General features: G+C 43.8%; 1 long non-coding RNA gene across 1 annotated transcript; it reads right to left on the reverse strand.

The window, feature by feature from the left end:
* Positions 1 to 14,161: 14,161 nt before the first annotated feature.
* On the reverse strand, positions 14,162 to 22,082 carry LOC144587827 (uncharacterized). The gene is made up of 2 exons (XR_013542996.1): positions 21,919 to 22,082; positions 14,162 to 19,018 (listed from the first exon to the last, which is right to left on the reverse strand). It is a non-coding gene; the product is annotated as an uncharacterized LOC144587827 (long non-coding RNA).
* Between the last annotated feature and the right edge of the window lie 3,303 nt (positions 22,083 to 25,385).

Consider the following 25,385-nt stretch of genomic DNA (forward strand, 5'->3'; position numbering starts at 1 on the left):
GGACCAAGAGGGGCAGCCCTGGATTTCCTTTACGGATGATTTTGGACCAACAAGTCAGTCCCTTAGATGCTAGGGTGTAGGATACAAATGTGTGGGCTGTTCTCTTAACATTCCAGCAAGACAAGAAAATATTTTTGGAGCAGATACAAAGTCACTGGCCTTTGATATCACAGGGGGTCTGTGCTGAAAGCTGTCATTCAGGCGCATATCTTCAGCCACAGGGTAACAGTTAGGGCCGCAGGAAACCTCTGGAGCTGACTGAGATTCCTTGGTAGCGAGCCCAGATTTTTCAAATTCATTTCTGTCAGAAGTGTAATTAAGCTTCCTCTTGGTTATCTTTCAGAAGTGTTGCCATAACACCTCTTCACCCAGGCTGGATTGCGGTGTGTTAATAGATCTGCACTGCCATAGAGTTTCTGATTTTTCACCCTTGTGTAAGGCAGAAATTCACCTGGTGGAGCCTTTTAGATCTTCATCTTGGGGACAAAAGCACTGAGGAATCTTGCAGCGTCTTAAAGACTTCTGTGTTTGATTTTGCACACGTTTGAGTGGATCAGATAGGGACGTGGTGGCGCTGTGGGCTAAACCACAGAAGCCTGTGCTACAGGGTCAGAAGACCAAGCAGTCGTAAGATCGAATCCATGCGACGGAGTGAGCACCATCGCTTGTCCCAGCTCCCGCCAACCTAGCGGTTCGAAAGCATGCAAATGCAAGTAGATTAATAGGGACCACCTCATTGGGAAGGTAACGGCGTTCCGTGTCTAAGTCGCACTGGCCATGTGACCACGGAAGATTGTCTTCGGACAAAACGCTGGCTCTATGGCTTGGAAACGGGGATGAGCACTGCCCCCTAGAGTCGAACACGACTGGACAAAAATTGTCAAGGGGAACCTTTACCTTTACCTTTACCTTTACCGAGTGGATCAGGGCACCCCAGTGCATCACTTGCATGACACGAAGCGGGGTTGAATTAAAACTGGTTTAAGTCTTCAAGCCACTGGAGGATTATTTGCAGGTTTTGTTGCCACACATTAACATGGATTATTCCCCTTTCAAATCTTGGGAACACTTGACCTGTTGAACTTCTGCCATTGCGGCTCTCTCGAGACTTGCCACTCATTTGGTTTTAAGGCACTGCTGAAATGCACAAAGCAGGGGTCTAGTAGTGGGGTAGCCTCTTAAACAATCCTTGTGTCTCCTGTGCGCTTTGTGGTGCTGGCAGCTAGCAAGAGTGTCAAGAAAAGAATGCTGGACTGAAAATGTTACTATTTACCAACATCTGCGTTTATGGAAAGGACTTGAAGGCAAATAACTTTCTCCTTCTAAAACAGGGTTGGGTTGCGTTCACTGGAGAAGGCAAATTCCAGTCACCACTCATTCAAATCTGCTAACTCGTTTAAAAGCATTCCAGTTTTGAACTGCTCATTGCCTAGCACGGAGCTTATGAGTGGGTGTGTCTGTGCATGGAAGAATCAGTTCAGCAGAAAACGAAAGGCGACTGTAGATAGATACTGTGTTTCGCCAAAAATAAGACAGGGTCTTATATTAATTTTTGCTCCAAAAAACTCATTAGGGCTTATTTTCAGGGGATGTTTTATTTTACAGTCATGTTACCTTCTTCTGGTTGCTGCACAATGTTGCACAATGGTGGAGGGGGGCTTCACTTAACTGGGGCTTATTTTTGGAGTAGAGCTTATATTACGAGCATCCGGAAAAATCAGACTAGGTCTTATTTTCAGGGAAACAGGATAGATAGATAGATAGATAGATAGATAGATAGATAGATAGATAGATAGATAGATAGATAGATAGATAGATAGATAGATAGATAGATAGATAGATAGATAGATAGATAGATAGATAGATTATCCATCAGTTTTCTCTTTCCCTAAACTTTGCTACCCCATAGGGTGCCCTCCAGATGTGTGGGATTGTAGTCCCCACATCATAAATAGCAAGGAGGGCCTGTTCACACCCTGTCTTGTGCTGGTTAATGAAGCTGTGCTTTCCACATTTCTTTGTGAAATGCTCAGGAAAAGGGAATCGAGTTCCTGAAAGCAGCTCTTGGCATCCCTCTGCAGATTCACTGTTATGCGTTGTTAGTTGTATCTGACTTAACAGAGATCCTAAAATGGCTTTCCAGGTACATGAGCTATTTAAGGAGTTTCACCAGTTCCATTCCATCCTGCCAGTTTCCATGGCCAAGGGGGGAATCAAACGTGAGTCCCACAAGATCCCAGTCCATCGCTCTAACCACTACACCACACAGGCCCTCCCCAAGGCAACTGATGTATCATCCTTCTGAAAGTCAACACAGTCACTGTACAAGCCTTTCCTTTCAAATGGCACGGGCTTACAAACCAGAAAACATTATCAAACTGATGTGCTTTGTTTCCAATTGTGACTGATGTTTCTATTATTATTATTATTATTATTATTATTATTATTATTATTATTATTATTATTATTATTATTATTATTATTATTATTATTATTATTATTATTATTATTTATTTATTTATTTATTTATTTATTTATTTATTTATTTATTTATTTATTTATTTATTTATTTATTTATTTTATTTCTATCCCGCCAATATAGCCAACTCAGGACCACTCTAGGCGGCTCACAATCATCAAATAAATATACATATATAAAACAGTATAAATAATAAAACTTTACAAAGAAAAAAAACCAAGTGGGGAGGAAAGGAAGAAGAACATCAGGGATTGTATGGAGGAAAGGCCTGCCGAAACAACCATGTCTTTAATTGATTCTTAAAGATACCCAGCGAGGGAGCCCCATGAATCCCAGGAGGTAAATTGTTCCAAAGGTGAGGAGCCACTGCCGAGAAGGCCCGATTTCTTGTCTTCTCCTTCCGGGCCTCCCTCGGCGTTAGGCTCCTCAGCCTCACCTGGCTCGCACGAATGACACGGGTAGAACTTGGTGGGAGTAGGCGTTCCGCCAGATATCAAGGCCCTAAACCGTTTAGGGCTTTATACGTAAGCGTCAACACTTTGAAGTCGATGTGGAATCAGATGGGCAGCCAATGCAATGCGGCCAGAGTGGGCGAGATATGTTGGAATTTTCTGACTCCACTGAGTAGTCTGGCCGCCGCATTCTGCACCACCTGTAGTTTCCGCAGCAGCCTCAAAGGCAGCCCCATGCAGAGCGCATTACAGTGGTCTAATCTTGAGATTACGAGCGCATGCACCAAGGTAGTGAGCACCCCCACATCAAGGTAGGGCCGCAGCTGGGCTATCCGCCTGAGATGAAAAATGGCGGAGCTGACCACTGACGCCACCTGTGATTCCATGGTGAGCGCCGGGTCCAGATGGATCCCCAAACAGCGGACCCCATCCTTGGCGGGCAGAGTCACCCCCCCAAAAGAGAGGGAGTTTCCCAAATCCCCAATTGTGGGGGGACCCACCCTCAGTACGTCCGTCTTGTCCGGGTTCAGCCTCAGCCCGTTCTCCTGCATCCATTGCTGTACAGTCCCCAGGCAGCGCTGAAGGGACAGAACGGCATCTCCTGCGGTGGGTGGAAAGGAGATGTAGAGCTGGGTGTCATCCGCATACTGATGACACAGAGCTCCACACCCCCTGATGACTCCACCCAGTGGCCTCATATAGATGTTGAACCGCATTGGGGAGATAATCGACCCCTGTGGAACCCCACAATTGAGGCTCCACGGGGCCGAGACACTCTCCCCAAGCTGTACTCTCTGGGGACGGTCCTCCAAGAAGGAACGGAGCCAGGCCAATGCCAGACCACCTATTCCCAACTCGGAGAGCCTCCCCAGGAGGATACCGTGGTCAATGGTATCAAAGGCCGCTGAGATGTCGAGGAGAGCCAACAGGGACACTTTGCCCCTGTCGGCATCCCTCAATAGGTCATCGCACAGGGCGACCAATGCCGTTTCTGTACCACGGCGCGGCCTGAAGCCCGACTGAAATAGATCCAGGGTGTCTGTTTCATCCAGGTGCGCACACACACACACACACACACACACACACACACACACACACACACACACACGTGCACACACACACACACAGACACAGACACACACACACACACACACACACACACAGAGATAGAGAGAGAGAGAGAAAATAACTCCAGAAGACTCACAGATCCTCTGATCTTTGCCCTCTGATGTTTTTTCTTCACAGCCTGCTCCTGAAATGAGGCCAAAAATAATTTGTTGTTCTGAATGAGTTATTAAGAGAACTGTCATGGAGGTGTGTGTTACTGACCAGTTTGTGAGTGTCATCTTCTGTGAAGGTGGTCACTCTCCATTTATCAGCTGCCACCTTCCTCAGGCAGGGTTAGAGACGGGGAGCACCCCAGGAAAAGCAGCATTCTGTCCAATCCTTTGTGTGTTTACTCCTAGGAAAGCCTGGCTCTGTTTAACTGGACCTGCTGCCAGGTAGCCTGCATAGGGTTGCCGCCTCAGCCAAGTCTATGGCCAGTTAACATATTTCTCTTGTTTTCTTCAAGCCCAACTAAAAATCCAACTTCAGATTGAGATAATGTGTTGTTCATTCCGGATCTGTTGGGGCTGGTGGCAGCTACTTGCCCATGAGGTAAATGAACTCTGTACATACTCAGAAACAGGACATATGACTTCACATGTCCTTATGGATTTATTTTTCATGGCGGTAGAAGAAATTCTGGGAGAGGCTCAGTGAGAGAATGCGAGATGCTCAAATATATAGATAAGATCAGCATAAACAGATTTTTATTTTCAAGATCCATAATGGGAGGGAGGAATCACCATGTTTTTGTGTTTATTTTTGACTGTAAATTATGATTTGATCTTTTTTTTCCCTTTAAAAGGGATGTGGATGATGGGAACGAAGAGGTGCGGAGGCCTGAGGCTTTCTCAGAAATCAAGAAGTAGGTGTGATACCCAAGTGTTTGGGAACCCTTTGGAAGGACCATATTGGGTCCTTTTAAGGAGAAAGGTGCCATAAAAATATTTTAAGCAAGAGTGTAAGTGAGCGGAGGGAGTGAGGGAGTGAGCGGAGTGAGGGAGTCAATCAACCAATTGAAGAGACATGCAAGCAATCTGATAGGTTTTTTTTTTTGCCCAAATATGCCTGTCATATTGCTAGGCACTGGCAATTAAGGATACTTATGAATTTCTCTTCCACAGACAGCCACAGGCGCTCCCTCCCTCTCTCACACCGCTTTCCCTCCTTTTCTCTGCTTCTTTCTTATTCTTTTGCTAATGCTGTACAAGTGCTGGCCTGATCCCGCGCTAATTGCCCGATTGGCCCCTCTGTGCACAATGGACGGGCTTCTTCAGAAGGGAACAGCCAAGCTGGAGAAACTTCACAACTTCGCTCTTCCCTGCTGCTGCCCCTCCCCGAGGCCTTTCTCTGCTTCATAATAATATCTATAAAAGCACCCCCTGCCTCCACTGCAGCTGCTCCAGGGAGGGGAAAAGTCACTCTCCCCTCGGTGAGAGTTCCTGGCAGCTGCTGGTGGCACCGCTTAACCCCTCCCACTCCAGTCAGCAGTTCCAGGATGTTGCCACTGCTTTAGGAAGGAAAGCAACATCAGGTAGACTTTGGGGGGGGGGTGTTCCTCCCTTTCACCTCATTTCTTGTTCCTTTTAAGTGTATGATGGTCCCGTCAGAGTTGAAAGGAGGGTTACCTTCCTTAGTGTCATCGTGAGTACATTATCATTTGAGCTATGTATGTGACCTCAAGGAACTTGAGAAGCTCTCTGTCTTTCACCTCTGCAGTACCTCTCTAGAACTTCAAATTAAAGGGGGAATTACTAAGTGAAATATACAAAACTCTGGTCTATAGCATTTCCCCCCTTCCTCTCTTTTTCTTTTCTGTTCAAACTCTAAGTGGACTTTCTGGCTGAAATCCAGTCAGACAAACAGTGTAACTTTTAGATGCCAATTGCCGTTAAGTTAAATCTCCATAGGCATTATCTGTTGCATGCTGAGTTGCATATTTTCATATGCAACAAATAATATCTGTAGACGTCTATGTAGACATTATCTACATTTATTTATTTATTTATTTATTTATTTATTTATTTATTTATTTATTTATATTTATATCCCGCCTATCTGGTCATTGTGACCACTCTAGGCGGCTTACAACACAAAATATGTGAATAAATATAAAAAAGGAATTATTACACAATTAGACAATGCTACAAGATGGAGAACATACAAAAATAAATCCCAGTAGAGAAAGAAAGGGAGAGACTACATATTTTCATTACAGCAATTCACTCCCCAAAGTTACACTATTTGCGTAATTGCGCAACAGGGTTTCAGCCTCGTGTGTTTCAAATATGACAAAGGAGGGCCAAGTAAAGGCAAGAACTTGGGTCACAGGTATTGCCAGCAGCTGTGATGCCATAACCACCCGCCAAGCTAGAAAAGAACAGAAAGCAAGAAGAGGAGCATGAAATTCATCAGTTCACATCTGAAAAGGACTGTGGAACAGAAGAGCAAATGATGATGGGCAGAAGGAGAGTTGGAATGGGAAGATAGTAACTGGTGATTTCAGAAGGTAGCAAACGATTTTATGAATGACAGGATAAAAAGAAAGTGTAGAAGCAACTTCATATTTGTTCTTACAATGTACAGAATTGATACACGTTATTAATTAATCTCCATCGGTGTACACTTCACTACCAATTCAAAGTAGCATAGTACAATATTTAGAAACAAAGGCAACTTGTGACCACACATACACACACACATTTTGAGGGCAATGCCGGCTCCCCACCAGCTGCAAGATTGATGAACGGCCCTTGCTCAGAAGTGATATACCACCAAGGGTATTGAGGCAGGGTTCAATCTGGTTGACCTGACCAAGAGGTACAAATGCTTGTACAAATGACTGGCTTTGGTGGGTTTTCTTCCCCAGTGGAGCTTTTGAATTCTGAGTTCAGATGAACCAACTTGGCTGAATTGCTTGGGTACTACAGACGCATGAGTTACACAGGCGTCTGCAGGGTTTTCCCAGTTGCAAAGAACAACTCCCTTCAGTCCAATCAAAGCAGAGGTGATGAAAACACTCTGTGGCTCCTACACCTCTCGGTTGGCCATTTTTCAGGCTCTGCTGGCTCTTCTGGAACAAAATGGAGTCTTGAGGCAAAGTATCAGGGTAATGTCAAATAAATACATAACACACAATATATGCGCCAGAGAGCGAGCACATCTGGAGTTCCTCTGTAACACAGTGGATTCTGACCTCTCAGTTTAAACACATAACTTTTGAGCTCCCTTCCTCTTCAGGGGAAGAAGGGGGGGGGGGGAGAACAGTGGCCTGGTACAGAATCCATTTTATAAAACCAGTGCATGCAATCTTCACAACAGCAAATGCACAAACATGGCTCTTTTCTCTAGGGCTAGGAATTTTTCTTCAAAGAAAGGATTCATTGCACATTTTCCTTGACCCAGATTGCAACATATTTGCTTATAAAAATATGCATTTTCCCTATCTAGAATGGCCACTGTGCTCAGGGTGGAGGGGTTACCTGAAAAGGGGCCCATATTAGATGACGGACCAGTGTGATAACCCTTTTCTCCACTGTGATACAAAAAGTCAGCCTTTACCAAGAGGGGAAGTCATTTGGCAATTTGGTTTTGGACGACTCCAGCTGGATCAGATATCAGTGGATGTCTATTAGCTATGAAAGCTAAGGCAAACATCCTTCCGCTACAGGCTGTCTATTTCTGAATATTCCACACTGAGAGCAAGCACTTGAGGGCTGTGCTTGTGAGAACCTAAAGGCAGTCGCGGCTGGCAGGAACATTCAGACCTCACTGGATCTTTAGCCTGCCTCAGCATAGCAGCTACGACAGCTTTTCCCCATGTAGGGTCCCCAGATACTGTCGGAGAATTACAACCCTCTCCATTGGTTACTGGTCTTCATGTTGATAGAGGATGATAGGATTTGTAGCTGATTACCTGGGAGTCCTATATTGTTATTCATTTACACACATACACACACACACACGTGTGTGTGTGTGTGTGTGTGTGTGTGTGTGTGTGTTTATGAAATATTTGAATATTTCTGTCCTGTCATTCAAGCTGATAAATATATATTTGAATGATTAAGCACATCCTTTCGGGATCTAGAACAGGCTTGTCTGAAGCACTGTTTGGCACTTTACAAAATTCCCAATTAATATCAGTTCTCATGAGACCCATTTCCGTGTAGTCCGAGTGTTGGGCCATCTGGCACTGCACTGGTGGGTGCCGACTTTCCTGCTTGTCCTAGATGGGGTGCAAGGCTGGCTTTTTCCCTCCAATGGAGATCTGTCTTCTGTAAAGTTTTTCAAGTGTTAAAAACCCGGAAAAGCTTCTGTGTACCTTTGTACCATCATGTATTCCTTCTCCACTTCCTCCTCCAAGGGTCCCAAGGATGATGGCACAGTTATAAGCTATAAGACTTATAACTGACCGTCCATTCTTGAGATGGATCTTGGGGTGGATGGTATAGTCCATCCACATAATGCAACTAGCACTGTGGTTTTCAATCTTGGGTAACCCAGGTGTTCTTGGGCTAATAATTCCCAAAAGCCTTCACCACCAGCTGCGTTGGCTGAGACTTTTGGGAGTTGCAGTCCAAGAACACCTGGGTTACCCACAGTTGGGAACCACTGGTCTAGCATATCCTTGTTGGAAGTGATATTTGCTTTCTCTAGGTGATACCTTTTACAATCCATGTTAGTCAACCCCAGAACCTGTGTCTCTCTTATTTAGTTAATTTCACAATCCCAGCTGGCTCTAGTCAAATTCGCACTCCACCTAGTAAACATGCCGGCTTGATTTTCCCTCTTTTCTCTTTGGCTCTCAATCTAGAAATCCTCACCAAGCACTCAGCAGAAGAAAGGAATCCTCAACAAGTCACCCACCTTTTCCAAGAATGTCTCTCGTTGTGCCTTAATGATACCTTTTTCTATCCACACCTGCAAAGAAATTGCGTTCCTATCGTGCTCTTTCCTTAATGGAATTTTTGAGGCAATAAACAAAAACGTGATAGTAGCATTGGGAAAGTGTAGGAGGATTACAGCTAGATGACAGAACTACTCTGTGATGGAGTTATGGCAACTGTGCCTTTAAAGCCTAAGCTGGAGCACCTTCAGGCGCCCAATTTTTGAAAGAACAGACTAAAACAATTCAGACTGACGTTGTGGGCATTTGTCCTCTTAAAAGATCCTCTACCTGAGAACTGCATTGCAAGAAGATCACTAACACATCAGGAACAAAGATTTTCAGCTCAGTGCCTTCCCTGCTGGGCTACTTTTCTACCTGCAAGGATTTCGGCTATATAGGAATGGAATCAAAGAAATGCAACTCTCCATTTGTAGTCTGGAGTCTATTTGTCTTTCTCAGGACTCTTGGGGAACCTTATACCACATTAGGAAGCTTGACCATCTAGCCCAGTATGGTCTGCCCACTTTCCCTAGGAGTAGCTCTTCAGAATTGCAGGCTCACTTTTTGTTAATTGATTTACCTGTCATTCTGGTACATCCAGAGATCACACTGCAGCATGTCAGTATGATCACACATTGCATTCTAAATGCCTGCTTCTCTTTCCAGAAAGGAAGCAGAGCAGACCCTAAGAAGGCCCCCTAAAACTTCACAGTGCCCAGAGGTGGGGGTGGGGAGGAGAGTTATATGGGCTGGGAAGGAAGGCAAGTGTATACATGCATAATGCATTCCATTTGTAATCCAAGAGGCTCTCTCTCTCTCTCTCTCTCTCTCTCTCTCTCTCTCTCTCACACACACACACACACACACACACACACACACACACACACACACACACACACACACTTACACCTGCGTTCTGTACAAAGAAGGAAGAGGCCCTGTGGACAACACACACACACACACACACACACACACACACACATATCTGTGGATAATATTTATTGTTCCTTTGTACAGAAGTATAATTAATGTTTCCATTTGAGAAGAATTAAGGAAAAGAAGGGAGGGGAGTCACTGGAAGGAAAGATCACATATCTGCCTGGTTGAAACAATTAGTTTTGCTTTGCCCAAGATCTAAAACATAAAGGACACGGGATCGTTGTTGACTGGCTGTGTCAATCTATAAAGTTGCTTTGATCCCTTTCAGCACAGAAAATGACTAACAGAGGCTGGAAAAGTGACCTCACAGCACTGCAGAGCAGCTCTCCCTGCACAAGGGAGCACGGTCATAAAGCATTATTGATCTGAGGCAGCCTAATAAAGATCAAGAGATACGAGGCCTTTGCACAGAGGCCTGATTCAGCACAAGGCCTTCCTCCTTCAGGCATTGGACACAAGGCCTATGGACATGAATGCCTCTTCTTTGACCCTTCTTTGCCACAGCAAACCCTAAGACGACAGAAGAAAATCTCTCTCTCTCTCTCTCTCTCTCTCTCTCTCTCTCTCTCTCTCTCTCTCACACACACACACACACACACACACACACACACACACACACACACACACACACACACACACACACACACACCACACACCCACACAGAGTCTCTCCAATGTCACCCTGTCATGACTATTCGATGTGTGTCATTCTGCTAGTGCAAAGCTTTTACCATGTGTGGAAGGCCCACTTCCAGCTCGGCCAGCACCAAGCTGAATAATTTTATTCCACGTTCATGAACTGTTCCACAGTATGTCGCCCAGCTTTCTATATGTACCTGGACTGGACAAGGTTTTATTTTAATTTATCTTATTTTATTTATATAATGTGTATACAGCTCTATTAGTGCACTGCACTGTTCTGGGCGCCATGATAAAATAAACAAAAGTAAACAATAAAATATGAACAAGCAATCAGAGAAACAAAACAAATGGCACCAAGGGGCATATTTATCTCTGTGACAGGCATGGCATGAGGCATAAAGGGAAGCAGGGTCATTGCGGAAGGCCCCTGTAAAAAGCAACATGTTGAGATGCCTTCTAAACATCAGGAGGGCAGGGGAAGAGCCGCAGCTGGTTCTACAAAGTTGGTGCCACAGCAAAGAAGGCCTCGCCTCTCGTAGTTGACTTCTGGGCTCCTTCGGAGTGCCTACCTAGAGGAGCATTGCCAGGGAGGATCTGGTGGATTGGGCGGATGACCATCGGGAAAGATGCTCCGACTGGTACTCATAGTTTGTTCCCAAACCGCGGAGGGATTTATACAGAAGCATCCAGACCTTGGATCTGATCTAGGACACAACAGGTAAAAAGAGGAGATCAACCAGAACTGAAGTGATGTGATCAAACTTGCTCACACCCATCACCTGTCTGGGAGCTGTATTCTGGAACTGCTGTAGCCTCCAGGTCAGCCTCAAGGGAAGTCTCACGTAGGGAGCATTGCAGTAGTGGATCCATGAGATGACCAGCATGTGCACCAGCGTCCTGAGGGCACGCTTGTCTAGGTAGGGGTGGAACTGGGTGATAAGCCTCACCTGATTAAAGGTGGATCTGGATCTGGTGGCAATCTGGGAATTCCAAGGAAGACTCTAGTTCAGAAGAACCTCCAGATTACAGACTTGATCCCTAAACAGGAGGGCAAGCTGTCCAGTCTATGGGTTGATTCCACCCCCACCCTATCGGAGGCGCCCCTGAGAGCAAAATCACTGACTTGTCTGGGTTCAGCCTGAGCTTATTGGCCCAGGTCCATTCCAAAACCAAAGCCAGGCACCCTTCGAGCATCTGGATGGCATTCACTGCAGAGGTTGTAAAGGAGAGCTGGAGCCCTTGGGTGCCATCTGCATACGGGTGACAACCTTACACCAAATCTCCTGATGACCTCCCCCAGCAGGTTTGCATTAGTTTTGCTCGTGGTTCTGCTGGTGATTGCGCAATTGCTAGTGGAACACTATCATGATCCATAACTTGTCTGATATCACCCCATGGGTAGGCGGTCATTCCCCTTTCTGTTGCCTCTTTCAACACAAGAAGCGTTTTTGAGAAGATGGTTTAGAGTTTAACAGACCTTTACTTTGCATATTCCGAGCAGGGCACTCAATGAAAGGATCTTTTGGAGGTCATTCATTCATAGGGTCACCATAGGTCAGAAACGGCTCGATGGGACAATAACAACCAGAGTAGACAAGTCCTCTTGCTTGCATTAACCCAGTTCTTGACCCTTCTCAGAATCTCCTCTCCAATATCAGGATTCACTCCCTTTGTTGGCCCCTTCCTTCCTGGGAGCCATAGGAAATGCTAGAGGTGAGACTAAATGGGACTATTCCCTCACACACACATCGTGCCTGCAGCTGAACCTTGCAGTCCCTTGCAGTTAGACGGAAACTCTAATCAAACGATTAGCTGGGACTGAAAACCAGGTGGCAATCCTGAGAAATTAACCCTAACTCAGTCCAGAGGACTTACTTCAGAGGAAATATGTTTAGGATGAGACTGTTAACATATTATCTAATATTATTTTAATACTGTATTTGAAAACTGTTTAATGTATGATTGCATTCATTATTTGTTTAAGGGTCATTTCAGATATGTTACATACAACGTATTGTAATTTAGAGTGAAATGTATCATTTCACTGAGCAGCTCTGTGCCACTCACTCTGTTTCAGCCTGATCTACTGCACAGGGCTATTGGGAAACTGACAGGCGGATGAGGACAGCTGTGAATGAAGTCTTTTGCTCCTCAGACTCCTCCAGAGTCCTGGAGGCAGTTCGTGTCGTTCTCTCAACTCCTGCGACGTTGCTGAAAGCAGTTGTATTGGCTCTTGCCTTTCCATTGGACTATTTCAGTGACGTGGAGAGGGGGGATTTGCTGGTTGGGTAACAGCCTAGCCTCCACATTATTTTACCCAGGCTTCATGCCCTGGAGAGGACACTCCAGCTTCGCATACAGCATTGAAACAACATGGAAAGGGATTGCAACTCTCGAATTGGCCTCCTCCGCCACACTAGACGCTGTTCCAAGCCCTCCATACAGAGCACGTTACCATAGTCTCTCGAGACGGAAGGATGCGTATGCTCCTCAGAGGAAAGATGGGATGTGCACTTAACTATTTGTTTGCTTTATTGACTTTAATCTATTGAGTCATTTAAATATTTGTTTGTACAGTTGATTGATCAAACAAATACACAACAAAGCAAGCAAGCAAACAAACACTTTCTCTTTGGAAAATCTGGAAAATAAGACAGCGCTCACATTTCCCCAGCATTGCACTTTATCCTTTCCATGTATCCGCTGTAAAAAGCCTAGTAGTAACTCTAACATCGGGCTCCCAATTATCCTCGAAACAACCTTGTCTGGTAGGCAATTGTGAGCATTTTCACCCTTGCATTGCAGAGCAGTCCAGAGTAGACAACCTCTATGACCAGAAGTGAGATTTTCCCCCACCAAGAAGTAGCTAGTTCTCCTTCTCAGATCTAAACCATAGCCAAATCCTGCTTTAGCAGAATCCTTTCACCAATATTTTGTGCTTTGTAAATCGAAAGTGAAAATAATGCTTCCCCTCTTTTGTCTTGTCTGCAAATGACACTATTCTCAACGGCAGAGACACATTGGTTCTTGTGTTTGTTTGGCGTTATATTCTGTGGATTTGCTATTGATTGCAATGATGACTTTTGCAGCCGTTAATGACAGGTTCAGCATTCCATTTGTTTCGTTTGCCTTTGTGATTATGCTTCACAATCTGCTTGTTTTCATTCTGAGGCTGTCAAATCAATGCATGGCCAATGGATCATCAAATACACAACTATGTGTTTGTATTTGTAAAGAGACGATGGCTTGAGGTCCAGCATCACAGCCCAGCCTGGAGATGAGGATGGGGCTGGTGTTAAAGGGTTACCTGGACAAGAGTGGCTCGCATGGGCACAAGCTAGCTTGCTATCTTACGCCAAGCAGGAGGGGCCCAGCAGAGCCTCCTTTTTTCACACCTTTCTCTCCTCCCTCAGCAGCTCAGGGTGATTAACACTGATCGTGGGGAATCTGTAGCCTTAGGAAAGGGAAACAGCTTTCCTGCCAATTTCTTGACAGTAGCAATTGTCTCTGGGCACTGGATTTCCAGGCCCAGCTCAAATTATGACCTCCGGAGCCCTATACAATTGGAGGCCAGGCTACCTGACGGTCAGTATCTCCTCACAGAGGAGGCCCTTCTTGCAGCCCCATTGCCATCCCAGGGGAATTTGATGGTAATACAGTGGGGTCTTGACTTAAGAACGGCCCGAGTTAAGAACATTGTGACTTACAAACCACTCTCGTAGGAAAATATTGACTTGACTTAGATACTTAGATTTGAGTTACAAACTGAAAAAAACCCACGTGGGAGGCAGGGAAAGTGCAAAATGTGAACTTTCAGTTAACTGTTGGCCAGTGAAAAGGGTGCCTGTCTGCTTCCTCACTCCTCCCAGCGTTTGGAGAGTGGATTGGGAGACATTCTTCGGACTGCCTGGTACTGCACTGCCTGGACTGTCTTTTCCCTGCCTTCCCTGAACCTTTCTTGACCTAAGAAAAAAAGAAACAAAATATCCCCCTCTAGTGGTCGAAGGCGGAATAGCAGCTTCCCATTAGTTTCTACGGACGGAAAAGAGCAGATATGGATCAAATGGTTTTCAATGCATTCCTATGGGAAATGCAGATTTGACCTGAGAACTTTTTGACTTGAGAACCGCCTTCCAATACGGATTAAGTTCTCAAGTCAAGACCCCACTGTATCCAAGAGGGACATCTCTGTGGCTGATCACAAGTTGCGGAATGCCCTCCCTCAAGGTGGGCCCCCTCCCTTTTATCCTTCTGCCAACAACTGAAGACCCACCCTTCCAGGCATGCTTCCAATACCTATGTCTGAGTCCCCAGATGATGGCTCTTTTTGACTTTCGAAGTTTGTTTTTAAAGTTTAAAATGCTTTTACTTCACTAATGGACGTATTATTATTATTGCAGATTTAAGTGTTGTTTTTTTAATCTGCAATTTTTTTGTGCTTGTAGTGCCACTCACCTTGGTTTTTCTCACTGGGAGAAAGGCCGTCCACAAATTATATAAATGAATGAATGCATTTCTCCAATGGGGACAATAGGAATTCTAGACACTGAAGACTGCTTGAATGGCTATACAGGGTGCGTGCAACACTGAGCACGTAAACAGACGGTGGCGTGAAGGTGCTTCAGAATCATGGCCAGTGAGGGGATGTGTGCGCACTCTGCTGTATAAAGGTACGTCCACTTTCCCAGGATACAGGAATTGCAGACTCAGAGTTGAGCCATGAACCAAAAGACGGCAGTTTTCTCCAGAACTGGGAGGCACGGTTTACAAACTTTCATTTGAGCCTCTTTCCCCCCCTCTTTTTTCTTAACCTTCCCTGGATTTTGGCTGCAACTTTTCTTGGGCTTCATAACCAGGGCTTTTTGCCATGGCTGCAGATACACAAGTACACAGCAGATATTATGCATGCACAGAGATGCACATCTCCATGGACACTGTGTCTCATCACCCTACTTTTACACCCTTGCTTCTTCTTTCGCAAATAGCAATAAGGAAAGAAAAAAATCAGGTAATGCCAGCTGAGGTCAGGTTAAGAACTACTAGATAAAGATGAACTACATCACAGTCCTTTTACACCTGGATTACGCCTGCCATGACCAGTTTCCCTCATCACAATTCAAAGTGCTACTCTGGGCCCAGAAAGCCCTTCACAGACTAAAATAGCAGAAGGTTCCCTTGACTCACATGCAGGGCTCGGGAGCGTCCGGTGCCCCAGAGGATATTGGACTGCAACTTCTTTCAGCGCTAGCTAGCTGAGCTGTTGGTGAGGAATAATGGGAGCTGTAATCCATCATCATCTGGACTACCTGTGTCTCCCAGTCCTGCAACACGTAGTATCTGTGCCTGCCTGTTCTTCAAGATCATCATTAGATTGGAACTCCCTTGAGTAAATATGGGGGAAAGATTAAAAAAGGGAAGAATACTTTTCAAACCATGGGCTCGTATTGGTTTGGTACCCACTCTGATGCCTTTATGCTGCCCAAGACCATCTTGCTTCCCCAGGCTTTTAAATGCCTGCTGCTCTGTTTTATTCTGGCTGATATATAACTTCTAGGCGGCTTTTCTAGGTACACTGCTTTTAGCTGATTTTAAAATATTAGCTGTTCTGTCTTCTCCCCCTCCAGTTTCATTCCAAACAATAACTTCTTTGAAGTGTAGGGTCTAAACTTTAATATTAAATAAAGAATGAATTGTTCAGGCAGGAAGCCGTCCTCTGTTAACTTCAGGGGAAAAGAAGTGTACACAGGTATGGCAGCCCGCTCAAAATAGGCCATCATCATTATAGGCTATTAGTATCATTATCAGCAATCGAAGCCTGTGGGGTATCGGTGACAAAAGGCAGGACTTGTACAACATGAAATGATTCCAGAGCCTGATATCCCAAGGCTTTGAACTGTGTCAGGTCAGCATTTTGGACTGGAAGTTAAATCAAGGCCTAACACACCAGCCACTGTTCTGAGGCGAGGGGGATCGTTCTATTTTTAGATCATGAGAACAGCTCAGAAATATGCTTTCTACCAACAAGCCATTTCCTATGCAGCCCAGCGAGTGCATTAGCTACAGCTTTATAAAGAACCAATATAGTGCAGTCCACTTATATTCGACATGTCGTTTCCTTTAACTGTTAAGGCCCGTCAGCTCCTCCCTTGATGAGTGTCGCCTCTTGGTCAGTTACAGTGGAACACCAAGAGATTGCTAAACCTCCTGTTTTGGCTGTATTCCTGTATTTTGGCTGCAAAAACGAGAGGGACGGTCAAGCCTTTCATGAGCCATGATACCCAGCCGGTATACAGGCTGCATGTGGTTTGATAGAGGCACCGACTGAGCTGTCAAAGTGTAGCCGAAGCAGACAGAGACGTGTGTTGCCGTGGCTAGCCCAGCCTTTTCCAGTGTACTGTAGTATCCTGCATATGATTCCTGTGTGTCCCAAGCCGGCATGGCTAATGGTCAAAGATGATGATAGTTGTAGTTCTAAGCATCTGGAGGGTATCACACTGGGGGGGGGGGAGGGGGTTGGGATGTCAGACAAGAGGCTGGGAAGCAAGAATTCACATCCATGTTCAGCCACAAATATTCAAAGAAGTAGTTATGTTAGTCTGTGCAAGTCTATCCAGACAAAAATGAAAGCAAAGAAAAACAAAACACCAACAAACAGAAAACAAAAATGTTGTGGCACCTTGCAAACTAACTCAGACCTGGGCAAACTGCAGCCCGAGGGCCACATATATCCCGCGAGCCGCTCCTGTCCGGCCCGCAGACAGTTTTGAACATCAAAACCATTTATAGCTTTTTGTCTAAAGTTGATCAGTTGCTTATCTTTAACATGCTGCAAAAAACCTCTTTAGTATTTGTGAAGATTAACAAGTTTGAAATAAAAACAATCATAACATCACTGTTTCATTTTATTTCTAAGTAAAGTTGGTTTGGCCCCCAAACACAGTTCAGATTTCTAATGTGCCCCCCCCTATAAAAATTAATTACCCACCTCTGGACTAACTGTTCCATTTCTGCTTGAGCTTTCAGGGTCTGAAGAAGTAGCTATGTCCACAAAAGCTCACACTGAACTATAACAATTAATCTTTCGGGTGCCACAATATTTTTGTTTTCTCTTTGTTGTTGTTTTTATTTTTGACCGGATATATGCCGACACAAAGCTCACCTGGGTGACCCTGGGCCGGTCAATCACTTTCTCCCTAACACACCTCATAGAATTGTTGTGAGGAATAAATGGAAGGAGGACAGTGGAATAAGCAGAGCTGCTTTTCAGTGGAGAGAAGATGGAAACCATTTCTCTCTTCTTCTTCTTCTTTTACTTCTTCTTAATGGAAGGTGAAGAGATACAGCAGTGCCTTCATTTACTGGCAGCCCATATCTCAGGGGTGCGGGGGGGGGGGGCGAGCGGGCACACACCTCATGCCAGCACTGTGGAATTCCGTGATGGTTGTTTTGTCACTGACTACTGCTTCTTTTTCTTTTGCTATTCAACTCTTTGGTCATAGCAGCCGTAAAGCAGAACATGGCACTGGGGAGAGTCTCAACCGTTATATTCATAAGGGCCTTGGGGGGGGGGGGAAGGCAAATCCCTAGGAGGAGCCAAAAGTGTCCGTGTACTATCCAGGACTGCCCTTATAGACCAAAAGGATGGGGCATAACCTTAGGGGAACAGGACAGCTTTCATCAGGGGCTCCATTAGAAACAGGGAAGGCAATACTGGGAACTCCGCCCTCGATGAGTAATGGAAGTTCCGTGCGGACAGCTGATTACAAAAACGGAGTCTTCTTTCTTTAAGAGATTGCAAGTCACAGTTCATAACAGATGGCCGAGGGAGATCACTTTTTTGCAAGGGAAAATTATGCCACTTAAATGGGGGAAAAATAATATTTCCACTGGACTGACTAGTAATCTTGTCCTCTCCGGAGGGCATGGGAAAAGAGGGAGGGAACATCAAGCAGAACACTTCATGGATTACTTCCCTTTTTGAAAACACCTTTTTGCTTACTTCGACAGAGATCAAGCTGAGCACAGCAGAAGCCTACCTTGATGATACATACATGTCAACCTAGTATTGATTACCTATACCAACTCATATACCGACTTGCACAGGGAGTATAATATTTAAAGCATCTCACATTTTGAACTGACAGCGCTCCCAAAGTTCTTTGCCCATCATGTATCTTCCTTAGGCAAAATTAACAGCAAAAGGACCCGTTTTAATTTGAATCCTCCCTCTGATATGTGTGTGGGGAGGAATTGAAGGTCTGGGACCTTGGAACCCAAGAAATACAACTGAGACTACCCCACTCCTTAGTAATCAGATGCAATGTTGCTTTTAGTACATAAGCAAGCCACAATAACATGTTTTCCAAATGTCCCTGCAGAAAGGCAATATTTCAAAACATAACAGCCTGTAATGCTTTAATTTGAGAGCATCTTTATTTTGAGATATCCTCCTCCTTCTCCTCCCCCTTGCTCTGGGTTCCTATTGTTGATGCTTTTCCTCCTTTGGTTTATCTGCCAAAAAAACCCAACAAACCCCCGAGCAAGATTGAACCACCAGTAATTCAGTGATGTGATGTCATGCACAGGGCAATGTGTGTGTGTGGGGGAACAAGGCCATGATCCTGCCACTGGCAGCAATGCCTCCTCAGCATAGTGAATCATCCAGCAAAAGGTGGGGTCACTTAAGGGACTTCCCCCCCCCCGCTATTATGATAGGCCAGTCAGCCTGAGAAACAGAAATTCACGTCTTGCCCCCCACCCCACCCTGACACCACCCAGTGAGATAATGGGGGTAGGACTCATTGGACTGAACCACTAAAATCAAAAGCGTGCTGCTTATATACCGCCCCATAGTGCTTCAACCACTCTTTAGGTGGTTTACAAGTTAATTATGCAGGCTCCACATTCCCCCCCCCCCCCCGCGAGCTGGGTACTCATTTTACCGACCTCGGAAGGATAGAAGGCTGAGTCAACCTTGAGCCTTGAACCCCAGGTCGTGAGCACAGTTTTGGCTGCAGTACAGCAGTTTAACCACTGCGCCACGAGGCTCTTTTGATTAGCAGTGATGATTAGCAGCTAATCAAGATTTTTGATTAGCAGTGAGGATAACACCATTGGCTGCACCCCTGATCTCCCCTATCCCTCTGAGCTGCGTTGCTAGGGGGAGTTACAGATTTTGCCAGCAACAATGTAGTGTTTTGACCTACTCCTGCTAATTGTGTAGTAAATTCTCAGATAGCTGGGTCTCGAATGGGTGATTCAGATCTATTAGCTTTACAAAAGGCCTGCTTCTGGTGGAGATGTAGACTGCTAAAACTGGTTTGTTGATATGGATCAACACACAGTTGCCTGCATTTTTAGACTCTCCATGTGGTGTTGCAATAGAGACCATCCTGAGAAGCACCTACACCTCAAAATTTGCTGCCACTGAAACCACCTGCCTGCATGTATACCAACAAGCACTTGAAACAAAATTACGCTTTCTCATGAGAGGCTCCAGAACAATTTCGATTACACCTGCCAACAAACTAATCCATACTACCTTCACTTATTGTTGACAGAGTTACACCATGTGCAGACACCCTAGTACATTTTCTGTGCCTGATTTTTGTATAAAAAGTGGGTTGTGCTCCTGTAAAACCTTGCAACTCTGCAGATGACATTCACTGGAATCATTTGGAGTTGATTTGTTAGGTCATCTTGGGGGTGCACCCATGAATCTGGTGCCACGTTTTCAACTGACACTGACATTTGGCACCATGTGCGATGGCTCTCTAGGGAGAGCCTGCCGCTGCACTGCAGAGCCCAGGAAAGGTCCACTTATCTTACAGGAATGGAAGAATGGCAATTCCAGTAGCACAGAAGGCAGCAGCTACTGCTACCAGGCCTGCAGTGGAGGAAGGCTGGGTTGCTGACCTGTGAATCAGATCAGGGTCCGGAAAAAGGGCAAGTTTCTCATTGCTGTTGAACTGGGACTCCTGTCAGCTAGTATAATCAATAGTGAGAAATGATGGGACTTACAGTCCAACAACTTCTGTTGGGCTACCCTTTCTGAGATAGTGACCGTGCAGTACTACAAGTTATAGAAAAAGAGATGCAAGCTTGCTTTGGTCTGGAATGGAAAGAAAACACAGAGAGAGAGAGAGAGAGAGAGAGAGAGCAGTGCATCCCTCCCCCCTGCCTCCTACTCTGCTACTTCATGGATAATTCAGTATGGCAACATGATATGGAACCTTTTTAGGATTATTTGGCCATCCTACTTGAAGAGTGCAGCACTTGTAATTATGGAGGGGGTAACCACTATGGAAACTATCATTAGATGATAAAAAGGAAGCTTTTGGTTTATTTAATTCAGGACATCCATTTTAGCATAGTGCAGGAGGATGCAAAATCCTAAGGCTGGACAAAGAAACCCTTAGTGCTGCCTTCTATGGTTGCAGGTAGTGATTATCTGCTTCCCTCTACTATCGGGAAGAAGAGAGAGGGGAAGAGGAAGGGAATCTAAGAGGAGTGATCTGCACATGGACTAGAAAAGATGAGGAGATGGAGCATCAGGGTTATTTATCAGGCTGTCCACTCCCCAAATGTTTAGCTCACACGCCACATTTGTTGGTGTTCTGATCCAACAGATCTGAGGCACAGAGGTAGCCAGACAAGTCTACTGCCCTTCTTAGTGCTAGGCATTTTTACCATCATGCTGTTCCTATTCGAATTCAAGATCTTATTCCAAATAGATTAGTTTGAAATAAACAAATATGCCATTGTGATAACATTCAGGCAATACTGCATTCCTTCCAATATCTTCAGTGCACTCTGGCTGGAACTCGGCACACTGGAGACGACACTGGATGGCGATGTAAACTTCAGCTCTGGTCCCTCTCCCTGTTGGGAGCTCAGAGGTGGTGATGTGCAAGAAGGGGCCTGCAGGGAACGCACGGGGTCCTGTCCTTCAGCCAGAGGCAGGAAACCCCCGGCTGCAGCTGCACTTGGAGAACAATTTGTCCAATCATCAGCTCAACTGGGAGGTCATCTTGGGATTGGAACGGCACCTATCATTATGTAGTGAGGCGGTGTCTCCTCCGGTATCAAAGAGCAATGGGGGCAGGGCAGGGCAAGACACAGAAAAAGCAGCTGCTGGCCTCACCTTCACCAACTGGACTACATTTGATTTTAAATGGCTCATACGCCTCATGATCCTTTGAAAATTATTATTAGACCATGCATTTGGAAATATTCTACTTTTGAATCATAGCTTTGAGAAATCTTGAGCCAGCACCGTCTGTAGCCGTACTGGCTAGGGCATTCTGGGAGTTGAAATCTTCAAAAATGAACATTTCCAGGATGTAGGTAGACCCACAGAAATTGACAAGAGCCACCATTCTGTGTCCACCCTTTTGTGGACAGTAGCCTACCTCGTGTTTTGCTGTGCCCAAACCAAATGCTTCTGTGGCCAGCAGCCATTTAAACACGCTCGTCCTGGAGGTAGGGGCTGCCATCATCATCTCTGTGTCTTCTCCTCTGTCCTGCAGCTCTTCTAATCATCCAAACCAAGCTCACAAAAAACAAAGATACTTCTGTCAGGGCAAAAGTTCAGCACTCTGAATCCAGCAGACACCTTGGGTGCAGACAAGAATAATCGCTAAACAATCCAAGAGTGAATCAGTGAGATGTTTCTGTTTATTCTAGAAAGCAGGAGAGACAGCTGGAATCCTTCCAGCTGGAATGATGTGTCTGTAACACTTAGATAATAACCCGGCATTCTGTGAATGGAGCGGATGAGTGCCAAGGAGCCAGCAGCAGGAGCTCTTGGTGGATTCTGCCCGGTTCTTACACTCTGGCTACAAAAGCACATCTGCAGTTATTCCAGGAAACATACCTTCGCAGTCATTCTACATGTGTGTGTCTCTGCTCCAGAGCAAACCCTGTGATTTGCCTTCAACTCAAGCGGAAAGCATTTCTGCTCATGCAACTTGTACAAAAGTAACAGTGTAGTGCAGTGGTGAGATTAGAATGTGGATATCCATGTTTTTGTACCAATGGCGCCATTAAAGCTCACTTCATGACGATCAGCCAATCTTTCTTTCTAAGCCTGACCTTCCACAGGAGGCTGTTGTGAGGATAAAGTGGAGAGGGGGAATCATTCTCAGCTTGAAGGTAGGAAAAAGTGTGGGGATGCACCTACTTATTCATAGACCACCACTACCTTGAGAGTCATTCATCTATGCTACTTAAGAGCAATTAACTCCATTCTCAGGGTTTGCAACCATTATCTCTAAGAAATGTGAATGTAAAGTGAATAAAATTTAAAAAAAGATAATGTAGATTTGTAATCTTGTAAGATACGATGAGAGAAGAAGAATATACATTAATTAATGTTTCCTCACTGGTTAAAATCATTTTTTTAAAAAAATAAGTGTTTAAAGAATTGGAAGAAATATGGAAAGGGTTTGCAATAATGCTAGGGAAATTTAACATGGTAATGGATGAAGAGGAAGATAAGCCAGACCTTACCAAAGATGAAAATAATAATAATGCCACGGGTTTAAACAGAATACAGTGGTGCCTCACATTACGATGTTAATTCGTTCCAGCGAAATCGCTGTAGAACGAAAACATTGTAAAACGCTTTTTAAAAGCCCATAGAAATGCATAAAAACCCGATTAATGTGTTCCTATGGGCTTGAAACTCACTGTCCAGCGAAGGTCCTCCATAGCGCGGCCATTTTCGCTGCCTGTGCAGCGAGGAATCCGTCCCAGAAAACAGCGGGAGGCCATTTTTTTTACCAGGTGGCCATTTTGAAACTGCCAATCAGCTGTGCGAAGATCTTCATTTGGCGATAATCGGTTAGCGAAGCAGGTAACCAATCATCGCAAAGCAAAAAAAAAAACCCATAGGAAACATCGTTTTGCGATTGCTTTTGCGATCACAAAAACTTCTTCGTTACGTGATTTCTTCGTTAAATGAAGCGCTCATCTTGCGAGGCACCACTGTATTAACAAATGATCTGAGAGATGTTTTGAGAGGGATGAAAGGAGATGAAAACAAATTTACTTTTTATTCTTCAGTTTATAAAAGTTTACGAAAGCTATTTAAGGATTAATTATATATTTGTATCTAAATGTTGGTTTTGAGAGTGATTAATACTGATACAGGTATTTTAAAAGTAACTCATCATGATTTACTGAACATAAATATTAAATGGGATTATAAAGAAACTAAAAGTTGGGGGATAGGTGCACGTATTTTTCAGCAAGAGATAAAATATAAAAAGAAAAGATGGAAATATGGGAGATTAATGAAAGAGAGGGTTGCAGTAAGGACACTCAGTCTAGGGGACACTGAATGCAGTGATGGAAAGAATTACAGTACTTTTAGGGAAATCACATAATTTATTTATTTATTTATTTATTTTATTTGATTTTTACCCCGCCCCTCTAGACCATGTCTACTCGGGGCGGCTTACAAAATAAAACAGTATAACAATATATAAAATCATAAAATTACAATTACAATTTCATTTTAAAACAATTAATTTAAAGAGAGGATTACCAAGATGGAATAGCAAAGAAAAGAAAAAAGGAGAAAGACTTAATTGACTGGAGGGAAGGCCTTCTTGAATAACCAAGTTTTTAACTGGCTTTTAATCTAGAATGGCAATGTGAAAAAGCATGAAAAAGACTGAGGAAGAAATAAGATTGTTGGTAGGAAAACATAATGAATAGAAACTAAAAACGCCTAGTAGAAAAATAAGCAAAAAGGAAAGAGAACATACTGGAATGGAGAAATTCAGATAAATTTAATATATTTGAAAAAGAATTTCTTAAAATTAATAATAAAATTTTAGAAATTTTGGCTAGAGCCATGGAAATATATATATTTTAAAAAAGAGTTTAACTGGAGTAGTTAAAGATGAAATGGGTAAAAGGTGCAATTTGATGAAGGAAAATTGGAAACCTTTTGAGACCTTATCAAACACTATAATGGGGGGGAGCTTTCTTTGGCAAAAATTAGAGAGTATATTGAGAAAAAATGAGAATAGACTTCAGGATATGGCTAGAAAGGTAATGGAGCAAGCAATTAGAGAAGAAGAAATAGAGAAAATTATTAATAAATTGAAAGTAGGAAAGACTCCAGGAATGGATGGGTTGGGAACATAGTATTATACTTTTTTTAGAAAAACATTGGTTCCCAAATGTCTCTTTTTAATAAAATAATGGAAGGTGTAAAAGTTCCATTATCTTTGAAACACTTGTTAATTATATTAATTCCAAAACTTAATAAGGATCCAACTGATCCGGGAAGTTTATAGACCTATTTCCTTAATAAATCAAGATGCTAAGATACTTATAGCAATATTAGCAAGGAGAATGGATAATTTTATTTCTAAATATATTAGAGAAGATCAAAGTAGCTTTATAATAGGAAGACAAATGGCAGATTTGACTAGAACAGTATTAATAGAAATAAATTTAATAAGACAACAAAAGGTAAGAGTGGAAATAATTTTACTGGATATTTTCAAGGCATTTGATTGCATGGAATGGCCAGCACTAAAAATTATAATAAAAATATTAGATTTGGGGAAACAATTTTTTAGGTATGATAGATCAACCATATTCAGAGAACACTGCAAAAGTATTAGTAAACAATGACATAGAACAAATATCCCTAGGTTGTGGTACTAGGCAATGATGTCCCCTGTTCCTGACATTGTTTGATTTAGTTAGAGAACTGTTGCCAAATGATATTAGAGAAGATAAATTAATGTGTGGCATAGGTGCTAAAGACTGAGTTTAAATTAGCTTATCTGCAGATGTTACTTTATTAACAATAGAAAATCTATTAAGGGTTATAGACAGGGTAAAATCATATTTAAAG

Source organism: Pogona vitticeps, chromosome 1 (genome assembly GCF_051106095.1).
Source record: "Pogona vitticeps strain Pit_001003342236 chromosome 1, PviZW2.1, whole genome shotgun sequence".
NCBI lineage: Eukaryota > Metazoa > Chordata > Lepidosauria > Squamata > Agamidae > Pogona > Pogona vitticeps.